This window comes from Taeniopygia guttata, chromosome 26 (genome assembly GCF_048771995.1).
Source record: "Taeniopygia guttata chromosome 26, bTaeGut7.mat, whole genome shotgun sequence".
Taxonomy (NCBI): domain Eukaryota; kingdom Metazoa; phylum Chordata; class Aves; order Passeriformes; family Estrildidae; genus Taeniopygia; species Taeniopygia guttata.
This window is the reverse complement of record NC_133051.1, coordinates 2,881,307-2,894,967: the sequence shown is the minus strand read 5'-3', so window position 1 is coordinate 2,894,967 and position 13,661 is coordinate 2,881,307. Positions and strand designations below refer to the sequence as shown.

At 51.1% G+C, this 13,661-nt stretch overlaps 1 long non-coding RNA gene across 1 annotated transcript; it reads right to left on the bottom strand.

The window, feature by feature from the left end:
- Window positions 1–7,506: 7,506 nt before the first annotated feature.
- Window positions 7,507–8,702, bottom strand: LOC140680682 (uncharacterized). The gene is made up of 2 exons (XR_012052046.1): window positions 8,257–8,702; window positions 7,507–7,973 (listed from the first exon to the last, which is right to left on the bottom strand). It is a non-coding gene; the product is annotated as an uncharacterized lncRNA (long non-coding RNA).
- Between the last annotated feature and the right edge of the window lie 4,959 nt (window positions 8,703–13,661).

The window sequence follows — 13,661 nt, the reverse complement described above, 5'->3', positions numbered from 1 at the left end:
CCTTCTCTGTTTGTGCCCAGGATCAGGGACTTGTCCCAAAATCGGGAATTTCCCGACTTTGAGGTGCTGCAGGAGGGCTCAGGTCATATCCCACGTGTGGAAAAACATCCTGGAAAAAGGAATTGCTCCAAGTTTTCCAGGAAAATCAGAAAGGCAACAGAACAGGAATGACAGGAAAGAAATCCCAGGATTTCTGAGGCTGGAAAAGCCTTCCAAGGTCACCGAGTCCAATCCTTGCACCCAGAGCCTGGAGTGCCACTTCCAGGAATTCCCTGGACACCTCCAGGGATGGGGATTTGAGGAATTTTGGCTCCTGGAATTCCGAGGGGCTGAGCTCCAGCTCTCCCTGATGTGGGGTCATTCCTGTCCTTCCAGAGGGGCGGAAATCCTGGATTTTCCAGGGAAAGGGAGAAAATCTGCCCAGATTTTTGTTTGGATGGGAACAGCCCCACAGCCAGCGGAGCTCCAAGGAATCCTTGGATGTTTTGATGTGGGAATCTCGTGGGAAGGGGTGAAGGGTGAACAAAGAGTTCCATTAATTCTCTGAGGGTCTCCAAGGAATATTTTTCCAGGGTGGGAAGCAGAGGAGAGCCCCAGGAGCAGCTCTGGAGCTGCAGCCTCCTCATTCCCACATCCCAAATCCCTACGGATCCATCCCAAACTCTGGCAATTTTCAAGCAGATTCCTCTGAATCCCAAAATAGCTTTCCCCTCCCACAATTCCCAGCCTTTTTCACCACTTTTCCTGCAAAAAAAATTCCTTTTGATCTTTACTTTTTCCCTCCCTCTCTTCAACAAACGAAGCCCAAACTCAGCAGCAGGAATAATTCCCACTGGAATTACTCCGGGAACCTCCGGATCAGGACGGAGTTGTTCCATCTCCTAAAAAAAAAGATGGATGAAGAAATTAAAGGAATTTGTTAAAATAATTCCCTGGAAGTGGCTTTGGAGTCCCCTGGAGTGTTTGGGGACAGCTCGGACACTTCTCCCTCAAATTTGCCTTTTATTGGAGCTTCTCCTCCCATTCGGAGCTGGGATTTTTGGGATGTTGCTTCTAAATCTTGGAATATTTTAAGGAATGGGATTTAGAAAGGGTCAGGGCTCCAAGGCTGCCTGGGTCATTCCCAGAGGATCCTTCCAGCACTTCCATTTCCCACCCATTCCCACCCCAATTCCCACACATTCCCATTCTTTCCTGCCCATTCCCACTCCTTCCACTCCAATTCCCACCCCAATTCCCACTCCAATTCCCATCCCTTCTCACCCCAATTCCCATCCCAATTCCCACTCATTCACACCCCAATTCCCACTCATTCCCACTCCAATTCCCACCCCAATTCCACCCCAATTCCGCCCCATTCCCACTCCAATTCCCACTCCTTCCCACACAATTCCCACCTCAATTCCCACCCATTCCCACTCCAATTCCCATCCTTTCTCATCCCAATTCCCACCCCAATTCCCACTCCTTCCACCCCAATTCCCATCCCAATTCCCACCCCTTCCCACCCATTCCCACCCCAATTCCCACTCATTCCCATTCGAATTCCCACCCCAATTCCCACCCATTCCCACTTCAAATTCCCAACCCAATTCCGCCCTATTCCCTCTCCAATTCCCACTCTTTCCCACACAATTCCCACCCCAATTCCCACTCATTCCCATCCCAATTCCCACCCCAATTCCCACCCATTCCCCCCATTCCCACTCCTTCCCTTGCATTCCCACTCTTTCCCACCCCCATTCCCAAGGATTTCCGCGCCGCCATCCCACTTTAACCCTCGGAGCCCGGCACGTGCGTTTGCTGGATGCACAAACACGAACTCATTAGCAGCACTAATTAGCAGCACTAATTAGCGGGATACTCCAAAGGGAAGGGAAATGAAGGAGAGGCAAAGGAAGAGACGGAGCAGAGGGGGGAGGGATTGGGAAGGGGGGAAAAAAATGGGAATACAAAAAGCATGGAGAGAAAAGGTCGGGATAAAAATAGAGCCGGGATTGTTCCCTGGTTCTGCTCAGCCGGAATCTGGGTACCAACAGCTCTGGGAAGGATTCCTGAAATTCCCAATATTCCTGATATTCCCAATATTCCCAATATCCATGATATTCCCAATATCCATGATATTCCTGATATTCCCAATATCTCTGATATTCCCGATATTCCTGATATTCCCGATATTCCCAATAGTCCCGATTCCCAGCAGGAGCTCAGGATTCCAGGGAATTCAAGCTGCCAAAGAAGAGTGACAGAGAAATCCTTGCTCTCCTTCCTCCTCCTTCCTCCTCTTCCTCCTCCTCCTCCTCCTCCTCCAGGTACCAAGAGCTGGAGGTTATAGGATCCAAAACCAAATTGGGATGGGATGGGATCCGTGGGATGGGGTGGGATGGAATCCATAGCATGGGATGGGATCCATGGGATGGGATCCATAGGATGGGATCCATAGGGTGGGATCCATGGGGTGGGATCCATGGGGTGGGATCCATGGGATTGAATGGGATCCATGGGATTGAATGGGATCCCTGGGATTGAATGGGATCCATGGGATGGGATCATGGGATTTAATGGGATCCCTGGGATGTGTTTCATAGAATGGGATCTATGGGATGGGATCCATGGGATGAGATAAGATCCATAGGATCTTATCTTTTATGTGATCCATGGGATTGAATGGGATGGAGGGGATGGGATGGGATCCATGAGATGGGATCCATGGGATGGGATCCATGGGATTGGATGGGATCCACAGGATGGGATCCGTGGGATGTGATCTATGGGATGGGATGTGATGAAGTCACAGAGCCCAGTGGCAGAGAAGGGGAAAACTGGGATTTCGGGATTTATGGCACGCGAGGAGTTGGTCTGTGATGTCTGTAAGGGTTTGGCATGATCCATATGGACACGGATCCAAACAAAACCATCCCTGGGGCTTTGTTTCGGATAAAAAAGCCTCGTGATGTGTTCGATTCCCATCAGGAAAAGTGGGATTTTCCCACTGCTCCAGACCCTAAATTGGTAAAACTTTCCTGGTTTTGGGGGAAGTTGGTTGGGACTTAATAGGGAGAGAAATTAAGTTAATAAATCAATAATTTCATCCTGGAAATGCCTCTCCTGTAGGATCTGGGCTGTCTTCTCCCTTTCCTGTAGGACTGGGATTATTTTCCTGCATTTCCATAGGATCAGGGCTCTTTTCCTGCTTTTTCTGGAGCCCCCAGCAGGCCTGGAGTGCAGATTTGATTCCCAACCGGAATTTGAGCAGCAGCAAATCAAAGATTAATCAGGTGCTATAAATATCAGCGTCCCTCTCCTGGTGCCTTCCAGCAAACCTCAGGATTTGCACATTCCCAAAAATCCCCTCGGATCCCTCCCGGCCTCCCATCTTCCACCTTTTTTCATTCCACATTTTTCTTCCACCTCGCCCGAATCGCAGCCATGGGAAGGGAGGGGGAATTTCCATTCCCAGTTCCTGAGCACTGAGGGTTTGGCAGGTGGATGAACTTCCCAAGGATATTCCAGAGCCCTTCATTATCCCGGAATTCCTGGTTTCCCGCATCCAGGAGCCCCTGGCGTGGCCATGGCAACTGGTTTTGCTTAAGTGCAGCTCGAGAGCGGATTTAATTTTAGACGAAGTGAGGAGGGAGCTGCTGCAATCCTTGGATTTCTCCTCCCAGAATGATTCCCAGGAATTCCTGCACCACGGCAGCCGCCTAAACTTCATTATCCAGGGAATAATTCATTATCCATGGAATTACAATGAGGTTTGGGTTGGGAGGGGCCTTAAAAATCTTGTTGCAGCCCCAAATTATTTAATTCCAACTGATCCATGGAGCAGATCCTGAGGAAAGGGAATTATCCATTATTCCCTCAGTTCAGGGAGGATTTTCTGGGGCTGGAGAGTGTCCAGGGAAGGGAATGGATCTGGGGAAGGGGCTGGAGAATCCTGAGGGAGCTGGGAAAAAAGGAAACTCAGGTGGAATTTCTGGCTCCCAGCATCTCCCAGTGTCTGAGTTCCCAAAATTTCCTAATACCTGAATTCCCAACAATTCCCACTTCTCAGTGCCTGAATTCCCAGCACTTCCCAGTTCTTAGTGCCTGAATTCCCAACATTTCCCAATATCTGAATTCCCAGCACTTCCCAGTTCTCAGTGCCTGAATTCCCAACATTTCCCAATATCTGAATTCCCAGCACTTCCCAGCTCTCAGTGCCTGAATTCCCAGCACTTCCCAGTTCTCAGTGCCTGAATTCCCAGCACTTCCCAGTTCCCAGTGCCCGAATTCCCAACATTTCCCAATATCTGAATTCCCAGCACTTCCCAGTTCTCAGTGCCTGAATTCCCAGCACTTCCCAGTTCTCAGTGCCTGAATTCCCAGCACTTCCCAGTTCTCAGTGCCTGAATTCCCAGCACTTCCCAGTTCCCAGTGCCCGAATTCCCAACATTTCCCAATATCTGAATTCCCAGCACTTCCCAGTTCTCAGTGCCTGAATTCCCAGCACTTCCCAGTTCTCAGTGCCTGAATTCCCAGCACTTCCCAGTTCTCAGTGTCTGAATTCCCAACATTTCCCAGTTCTCAGTGCCTGAATTCCCAACATTTCCCAATATCTGAATTCCCAGCACTTCCCAGCTCTCAGTGCCTGAATTCCCAACATTTCCCAGTTCTCAGTGCCTGAATTCCCAACATTTCCCAATATCTGAATTCCCAGCACTTCCCAGTTCTCAGTGCCTGAATCATTTCCCAATATCTGAATTCCCAGCACTTCCCAGCTCTCAGTGCCTGAATTCCCAACATTTCCCAGTTCTCAGTGCCTGAATTCCCAACATTTCCTAGTTTTCAGTCACCAATCCCGACAGAGGAGCCAAATTTCTTCTTGAGCTCCTCCGATTCCGTTTTTTTCCATTAATATTTTGCTGATGGATTTCTTGGCTCCCGTGCTGGAGCCAACAGCCAGATCCAAAGAAACTTCTGGAGAGAACTTTCCAGAAAGTGCATCCAGAGCTGCCCATCCCCAGCAATCCCAGAGCCATCCCGCTGGGAAGGGGAAGGGATGGAAGGAAAACGGAGCCAGAGCTCGGAGTTCATCCCGAAAATCTCTTCCTGAGCAGCTGCTGCAGGAGTCATTCCATAATTTATTTTTACCCGACCAGGAAAATCCGAAACAGCTCACAAGGAAGTCTTCCAGGTGAAATTTGTCCATGGAATTATTTTCTGGGAGGAATTCTCTCCATTCCAGCCTTGCCCCAACAAATCCGAGCCGGTGCTCCCGATGCTCCCGCCCGGGGCTGCTTCCAGCAGCGCCAGCCTTGGGACAATTCCATGGGAATAATTCCATCCTGAATGGTTGGAGACTGGCTTGAAGCATCTCCAAGGACATTCCATGAGAATTTTGAGCTTCCCCAAAACCCCAGGGTGGTGTTGGATGCATGGAGCTGTCTCTTCCCAAGGAACGCTCTGCGAGATTTGCCCTCATTAATCTTCACCCTGTCATTAAGCGCAGCATTTAATTAATAAATTAGCATCTGGTTAGGCACAGACAGGACATGGATCAGCAGGAATGAGTCTCCAGAGGCCATGGATCTGCTGCAGAGTTGGGAATACTGGGCAAGGACAGGAAAATCCCGTGGGAAGCAGCGTGAGATGGATCCAGGATGGTCCTGCTGTGGTCGCCTGCCAGGATCATTCCTGGAATCTGGAAAGGGAATCTTCACCAGGAGCTGGAGCGCCAGCACACAGGGAATGACTTCCCACTGCCAGAGGAAAGGGATAGATGGGATAATGGGAGAGAATTCCCAGCTCTGAGGGTGGGGAGGTGTTGGGATGGAATTCCCTGAGGAGCTGTGGCTGCACCTGGATCTCTGGAATGTCCAAGGCCAGGTTGGATGGGCTTGGAGCAATCTGGGATAGTGGGAGGCGTTGGGGGAGGAATAGGATGAGTTTTTGGGATCCTTCCTGCCCAACCCACTCCGGGATAACGCCATTCCAGCCAGGAAAGGAGCCTGGACGCATCCCAGTTCCAGCAGCAACATTCCCATGCTTCCATCTCATTCCGGAGCTGTCCCCTCTCCCCTGAGACCTCAGGATGATCCCAGGCAGGATCCCGACCCCATCCTGGATTTGGGATAAGCAAACAGGGGATTTATCCCTGATCCTTTTAACAGCTCGTTTCCCACATTTCCCTTTCACCCCCGGCGTTCCTGGGAATGCTCTGCCGGTGTTGCAAAAGCACGGAATTATTATTCAGGGAAGGAGTGGGAGAGAGGCTCGAAATGCAAAGCGCGGGAGCGATCCTTAATCATCCCTGTCGTTAGTTAATTGCCGGAGCCGAGTCCGTTCCGAGGAGAACATGGAATGTTAAATTTAGATGGAGCAACGGGATCTATTCTGGGGGATGCGTGCTCTCCCAGCGACGGGTTCTGCCTCCTGCTCTTCCCAGGAATGTCAACACCGGGGTCTGGGGGAGCAGCACCAGCCTCGCATTCCGTGGGCTCCCAGCAGGAATTCCTGGGAATCTGGGAATGCAGCAGAATGGCTGGAAGGAGGATCCTACTGGATGCTGCACGCGGCTTTTTGGGAAAAGCCTGTTCCATGGCCGGTTCTGATGGCGCCATGTGCAAAAGCACCTCGGGATGGGATGGGATCCATGGGATCCATGGGAGGGGATCCATGGGATCCATGGGAGGGGATGGGATCCATGGGATGGGATCAATGGGATCCATGGGATGGGATCAATGGGATCCATGGGATGGGATCAATGGGATCCATGGGATGGGATCAATGGGATGGGATCCATGGGATGGGATCCATGGGATCCATGGGATGGGATCCATGGGATGGGATCCATGGGATGGGATCCATGGGATGGGATCCATGGGATGGGATCTGATGGGATCCATGGGATGGGATCCATGGGATAGGATGGGCAGGGCAGAATCCCACCCAGTGCTCCACTGGGGAGAAATCTATGGATCCATTTTCCTCCATTTCCTCCAGTCTGCTAGAATTCCTTCTTCTCCTCATTCCCTGCTCCCCGTTTTCAGATCCACTTTCCAGGTCCTCCTGGAGACTTTCAGCAGGGCTGGGATCTCCCACACCCATCCCTGATTCCAAATGTTCTCCAGGACCAGAGCTGGGATCTCCCACCTTGATCCCTGATTCCCATTTTTTTTTTTTCCATCAGCAGCGCTGGGCTCTCCTACTCATCCCTGATTCCCTTTTTTTATTTTCCATCAGCAGGGCTGGGCTCTCCCACACCCATCCCTGATTCCCATTTTCCTCCAGCAACAGCACCTCCCAAAAATCTGCCTCTGTGGCCACGCCCCCTCCTCTCCCTGTTCCCCCACCTCAACCCACACATTCCCAAATTTTTGGGAGTCTGGCAGGAGCTGTACCACCCCTGCCCCTCACACCTCCCATCCCTTTGGATGCTGCTATTCCCGGGAAAACTGGCGGCGGGGGGGGGAGAAGGAAAGTCAAAACTTAGTAAGACATTAAGACAACAGATTCATTAAAAAGTCGTTAATCCCTGTCAGGAGCAGCTTTAATTAACAAATGCCAGGAACTGCGGCACTGCCACCGCTCCTGTGACCACCTGAGTGCCGCTAATTAAATGCCAGTTAATATTCCCCGGAATCTGGCAGCGCGTTTTCCGCCCGCTGCCAAGATTTTCTCCGCAGCCTCCGAGTTCACCTGGTTTGTCATTGTCCTTGGGGTTCTTGGAAAACATTCCCAGCTTTCTCCTCCCCTTCTCAAGAAAAGCTGTTTGCTTCTCCCAGGGTATTTTTTCACCAAATTCTGGTTTTTTCATGGATTTTTGGAGCTGTGGCAGTGTTGGCTTTGCTGTTTTCCATGGAATATCACCCTGCTGGCACTGGGATAAGGTTTAGCAGGAGATAAAAACCTGCTCAGGGGCTCAATGAACTCCCTTCCAAACCATTCCATGATTTCGGGAACTTTTTCTTCCTCCAAGGCTCCTTCAGCATCTACAGCCAGGAAAAACTCTCATTCCTCTTCCCACCCATGGGTGACAGCTCCAGTGGGACCCTCATTCCCTGAGGATGCTCCTCGGCCTTCCCAGATATCCCTTCCCTTCCCTTTTTCCCTTTCCCTCCTTTTTTCCCCCCTTTCTCTTTTTTTCCCTTTCCCCTTTTTTTTCCCTTTTCCTTTTTTTCCCTTCCCTTTCCCCTCCCTTTCCCCTCCAAAAACATTCCCAGAATAACGGGATTTCTTCCCCCAATTCCAGCCTCCTCCCCTCTTCCTGCTGACCTGTGTTGGCCAAATCAAACGGAATCGATTTTTCCACAGGGCTCCCAATTTCCTGGAGTTATTTTTCCTCGTCCTTTGATGTGACAATCCAAGGTGTCCCCTCAGCCACTCAAACTCCACATCCATAAAATCCACAGCATTCCCACGCTGGGATTTATGTAATGGGGACACTGGAGGCATCAAAAGGAACCGGAGAGGAGCTTTAGGAGCAATTCCAGATCCCATGGAAAAGAGGGAGCAGGAAGGGAGGACATGGCTGACACCGGGATGTTCCCGGCTCTCTCAGTGCCACTTTTCCTGTTTTATCCCAAAATTCCAGCCCCAGACACACCCAAGTGTCCCAGTTTTCCTTGGGAGTGGCAGCAGATGTGCAGGGACACATCTGGAAGGAGCATCCTGAATTCCTGGAAGAATTCCTGGAATGTCACCAGCCAGGCACAGGGGGCTGAACCATTTCCCAAAAATCAGAGGATCACTCCATCAAGCTCCTCTGGAATTTGGGAAATAGCTTTGGAAAGCGTTCCCAGCTGGCTCCACACACAGCCTGATCCAAATCCATCCACACAAATGAATCCCAATAAAGCCTGGATTCCATGGGCCAGATCCCAGCATGGAAATCCGGGGCAGATTTGGGATCACAGGATCCCTGAGAGGGCAAATGCCCCATGAACCATTCCAAACTCCACGCTTTTTGCTGCTCCAAAGGTTGGGCTGAGCCCCAGAGCTGGAATTTTAATATTTCTCCTCTAGGATCAGAATTCCTGGACTCCCACACTCCTCTTCCTCGTATCCCAACCCTCTTCCCACCCTCAAGGCTTTCCCTCAGCCTAAACAAACCCGGAGATAAATAATCCAAGGATTTGGAGATGCTCAATCGCCATGGCAACCCCGCAGGGTCCTCCTCCTCTTCCTCCTCCTCCTTTTCCAACCAGGAGCATTCCTGATCTCCCACTGCCCTTCCAGGGCTCCACTGCCGGGAACTGGGGCAAACTGGGAGCAAAACCTCGTCCTGCCCAGTCTGAGCCTCACCAGCCCCTCCAGGATGTGCCAAATCCACAGAAAAACATTTCTGTGCCTCCCAAAAAGCAGATCCCATGGTTTTGTCCCCTTTTTCCAGTTCCTGTGGATTATTCTCCTTGCTCCACCTGCTCCATCCCGATGGGTTTTGCCTCTCGGCAGTGCAGCGGTTCAGGCTGATCCCAATGGCAGGGGCCGGGATCGGAGCCCTGGAAAATCCACTGGGATGTGGGAATTGAGCTCGGAACCATCCAGGGGTGAGCTCTGATCCTGGGGAGCAGCTCAGAGGGAACCATCAGAGGAATCCAAGGATGTGCCTGGGCTCTGGAGGAGCATGAGCAGGAGCTGGATCGCCTGGATTTACATCCCCAGGATCACCTGGATTTCTATCCCCAATATCACCTGGATTTCCATCCCTAATATCACCTGGATTTCCATCCCCAATATCACCTGGATTTAACTCCCCAGCATCACCTGGATTTCCATTCCCAAGTTTACCTGGATTTCCATCTCCAACATCACCAGGATTTCCATTCCCAGGGTCACCTGTATTTCTATCCCCAACATCACCTGGATTTCTATTCCCAACATCTCCTGGATTTCCATCCCCAACATCACCTGGATTTCCATCCCCAATATCACCTGGATTTCTATTCCCAATGTCTCCTGGATTTCCATCCCCAACATCACCTGGATTTCTATTCCCAGGATCAACTGGATTTCCATCCCCAACATCACCTGGATTTCCATTCCCAATATCACCTGGATTTCTATTCCCAGGATCACCTGGATTTAACTCCCCAGCATCACCTGGATTTCCATTTCCAGGATCACCTGGATTTCCATCTCCAACATCACCTGGATTTCCATCCCAAATATCACCTGGATTTCTATTCCGAACGTCACCTGGATTTCCATCCCCAACATCACCTGGATTTCTATTCCCAGGATCACCTGGATTTAACTCCCCACCCTCACTGGGATATCCAGAGGAATTCTCAGCTTCCCCCGCACCCCTCGGCTCAGCACCATTCCCATTTCTCCCTCCTGCTCCAACTCTTCCAGCAGCCATTCCCAAAACAAACCTGGTTCCAGCCCTGAGGAAACTCAGAGCTACTCCCAATAATTGGTCCTTTTATTGTGCAGGGAAAAAAAAAAAAAAAAAGCTGATTTTTATTACAATTTTTTGGAAATCCCAGTAATGAGCCATTCCCTGGTGAGCTGGAGCAGTGCCAGGATGGGAAGAGCAGAGCCAGGGAATGTGAGTGAGGAGAAATAAACAAATTTGGGGTTTTGTAAACACAGTTTTGGCCTGTTTTCCTTGGGATTTATCCCTGTCCAGCCTCCAGCGAGGGTTTGTGAGGAGCCAGCGGAGCCTGGAGCTCCGGGATGGGCGGGAAGGGCTGGGAAAAGGAGAGGGAGGGAAGCTCCGAGGGTGTGACTGGATCCATGGAGTGACTTGGGATGGAAGGCACCTAAAATTCCAAATTTAGGATTTCCAGTGATTCCATTCCACGGGCAGGGACATTTCCACCATCCCAGGTTTTTCCAGCCTGGCCCTGGACACTCCCAGGGATGGAGCAGCCCCGGATGCTCCGGGAATTCCATCCCAGCCCCTCCCAGGGGGGAATTCCTCCCCAAATCCCACTGCACGCCCCCAGCCCGGTGTGTGACACTCAGGTGTGTCCCCACAGCTCGGAGGGAGGGACGAGGTGGCTCCCGTTGCCATGGGAACGGTGACACCGCCAGCGCGGGCTCTGCCGCCCACCCGGAATGTCCCCAGTGGGAAAAATGTCCCCGAGCAGAGCTCCGGGGGGAGGGCAGCCAAACACGGCTGGGGTGAGGGGATCCCTGGGACGGTGACACGCCGTGATGGTGATGGTGACACCCCTGTGATGGTGACAGTGACATCCCACTGTCCTCTGTGATGGTGACACCCCTGTGATGGTGACAGTGACATCCCACTGTCCTCTGTGATGGTGACACCCCCATGATGGTGACGGTGACACCCCCATGATGGTGACGGTGACACCCCCGTGATGGTGATGGTGATACCCCATGATGGCAACAGTGACATCCCACTGTCCCCTGTGATGGTGACACCCCCATGATGGTGGTGGTGACACCCCCATGATGGTGACGGTGACATCCTCCTGTCCCCTGTAATGGTGACGGTGACATCCCACTGTCCCCTGTGATGGTGACACCCCCGTGATGGCGACAGTGACACCCCCATGATGGTGACAGTGACACCCCAGTGTCCCCTGTGATGGTGACACCCCCGTGATGGCGACAGTGACACCCCCATGATGGCGACAGTGACATCCCACTGTCCCCTGTGATGGTGACACCCCCGTGATGGTGATGGTGACACCCCCATGATGGTGACAGTGACATCCCACTGTCCCCTGTGATGGTGACACCCCCATGATGGTGGTGGTGACACCCCCGTGATGGTGACGGTGACACCCCCATGATGGTGACAGTGACACCCCCGTGATGGTGACAGTGACATCCCACTGTCCCCTGTGATGGTGACACCCCCGTGATGGTGACACTGACACCCCACTGTCCCCTGTGACAATGACACCCCCATGATGGTGACATCCCATGGCCTCCCTGTGACAGTGACACTCCACATTATCCATTAAAAATCCCCTCATTCTCCATAAAAACCCTCCATGTCATCCGTTAAAAAAATCCCATGCTAACCATATAAAAATCCCATGTTCTCCATAAAAAAAAACCCCATGTTATCCATTAAAAAAATCCCATGTTATCCATGAAAAAAAAATCCCATGTTGTCCATAAAAAAAGTCCCATGTGATCCATAAAAAAAAAATCCCATGTTATCCATAAAAAAAAAAGTTATCCATAAAAATTCCAACATTATCCATAAAAAACCCTCATTATCCATGAAAAAACTCCCCACGTTATCCATAAAAAACCCCTGTGTTATCCATAAAAATTCCCACATTATCCATAAAACCCCCCCATTATCCATTAAAAAACCCTCATTATCCATAAAAAAATCCCATATTATCCATTAAAAAATTCCCCCATGTTATCCATAAAAATCCCCATTTATCCATAAAAAAATACCATGTTATCCATTAAAAAAATCCCATATTCTCCATAAAAAAAACACATAAACGGGGAGCCCCACCAGGTGTGTTCACCCCTGGAATTGTTTCCCAAGGTGGACGTGAAGATGTCTGGGAATGAGGAAAGGATAAATCCCAGCACATTCCCAGTGCTGGCAGAAGGAGCCGCTCCCATTCAGGCCCTAATTCCTATTATTCCCGGTTTTTATGGGATCGGCCCTGATTTATGGGCAGCTTTTATGGTGGCCATAAATGCAGGGAATAAAGGAAGCAGAGGAACATTCCCCACCTCTGGATCATGGGAAGGCTTTTCCAGAGGATTCCGGGATCTCTTCATGGGAACAAGCAGGAGGTGGGAATTTGGGGAGGCTGCTGTGATTTAGGGTTAAAAATGGAATTTGGGAAGGAGTGAAAAAGTGGGGAATTCTTGGAATGTGCAAAGAGGGTGGGACAGCCCTGAATTCAAGGCTCGGGATTTGGGAATTCACCTCCAGCTTGGGAAAGGGGATGGGATCCCATTCCCATCCCTGCCACAGGAGTGACCTTGGATCGCCCCAAATTTATGGGAATTTGCTTAAATTTGGGATGGTGAAGCAGAGTTAAAAATGGGATTTGGGATGCCTGCAGGGTTCCTCCATCCATGAGGTTTTCCTGATCCAGAAGAAAATAAAAGGCGCTGGAGCCCTTTGATCATCCAGGTCTGGTAGAGCTGAGCTTGGCTGAGCCTGGCTTAACCCTCTAAATCCCCCGATTCCAGGAAAATTCCTCAGGGCAGCTCCCCGAGGAGCTCACCTCGTGTCCTAAGGGGAAAAAACCGGGAATCTCGCAACCCCACAAGTGTGAGAGGGAAAAATCCACTCCAGACACCAAGATTTTGGTTTTTTCCCTACTCCATGGAACATTTTTAACCCTTTTCCAGGGAATATTCTCCAGGAGGATCCCGGAGCCGGCCGGGGGGAAGTGCTGGCGCAGCAGGGAGGATAAATCAGAGCCAACTCGGCTGCAATCCCACGCAATTAAAAGCTGGATCGGGACGTGCTCGGCTGCCTGAGGAGCATCTCGGGAGCCTCAGGAATTACTCAGCCTCTGCAGCAGCACGGCAGGAGCCGGGCGAGGCCGGATGGGGCAGGGACTGGGCTCCAAGACACCCGGGAAATGCTTCTCCACCCCCCGGGAATGTCTGGAGCACCGGGCACGGACACAAAATCCACCTGAAAGGGCTTTGCCAGCACTAAAATCCACCTGGAAGGGCTTTTCCAGTCCACCAAATCCACCTGGAAGGGC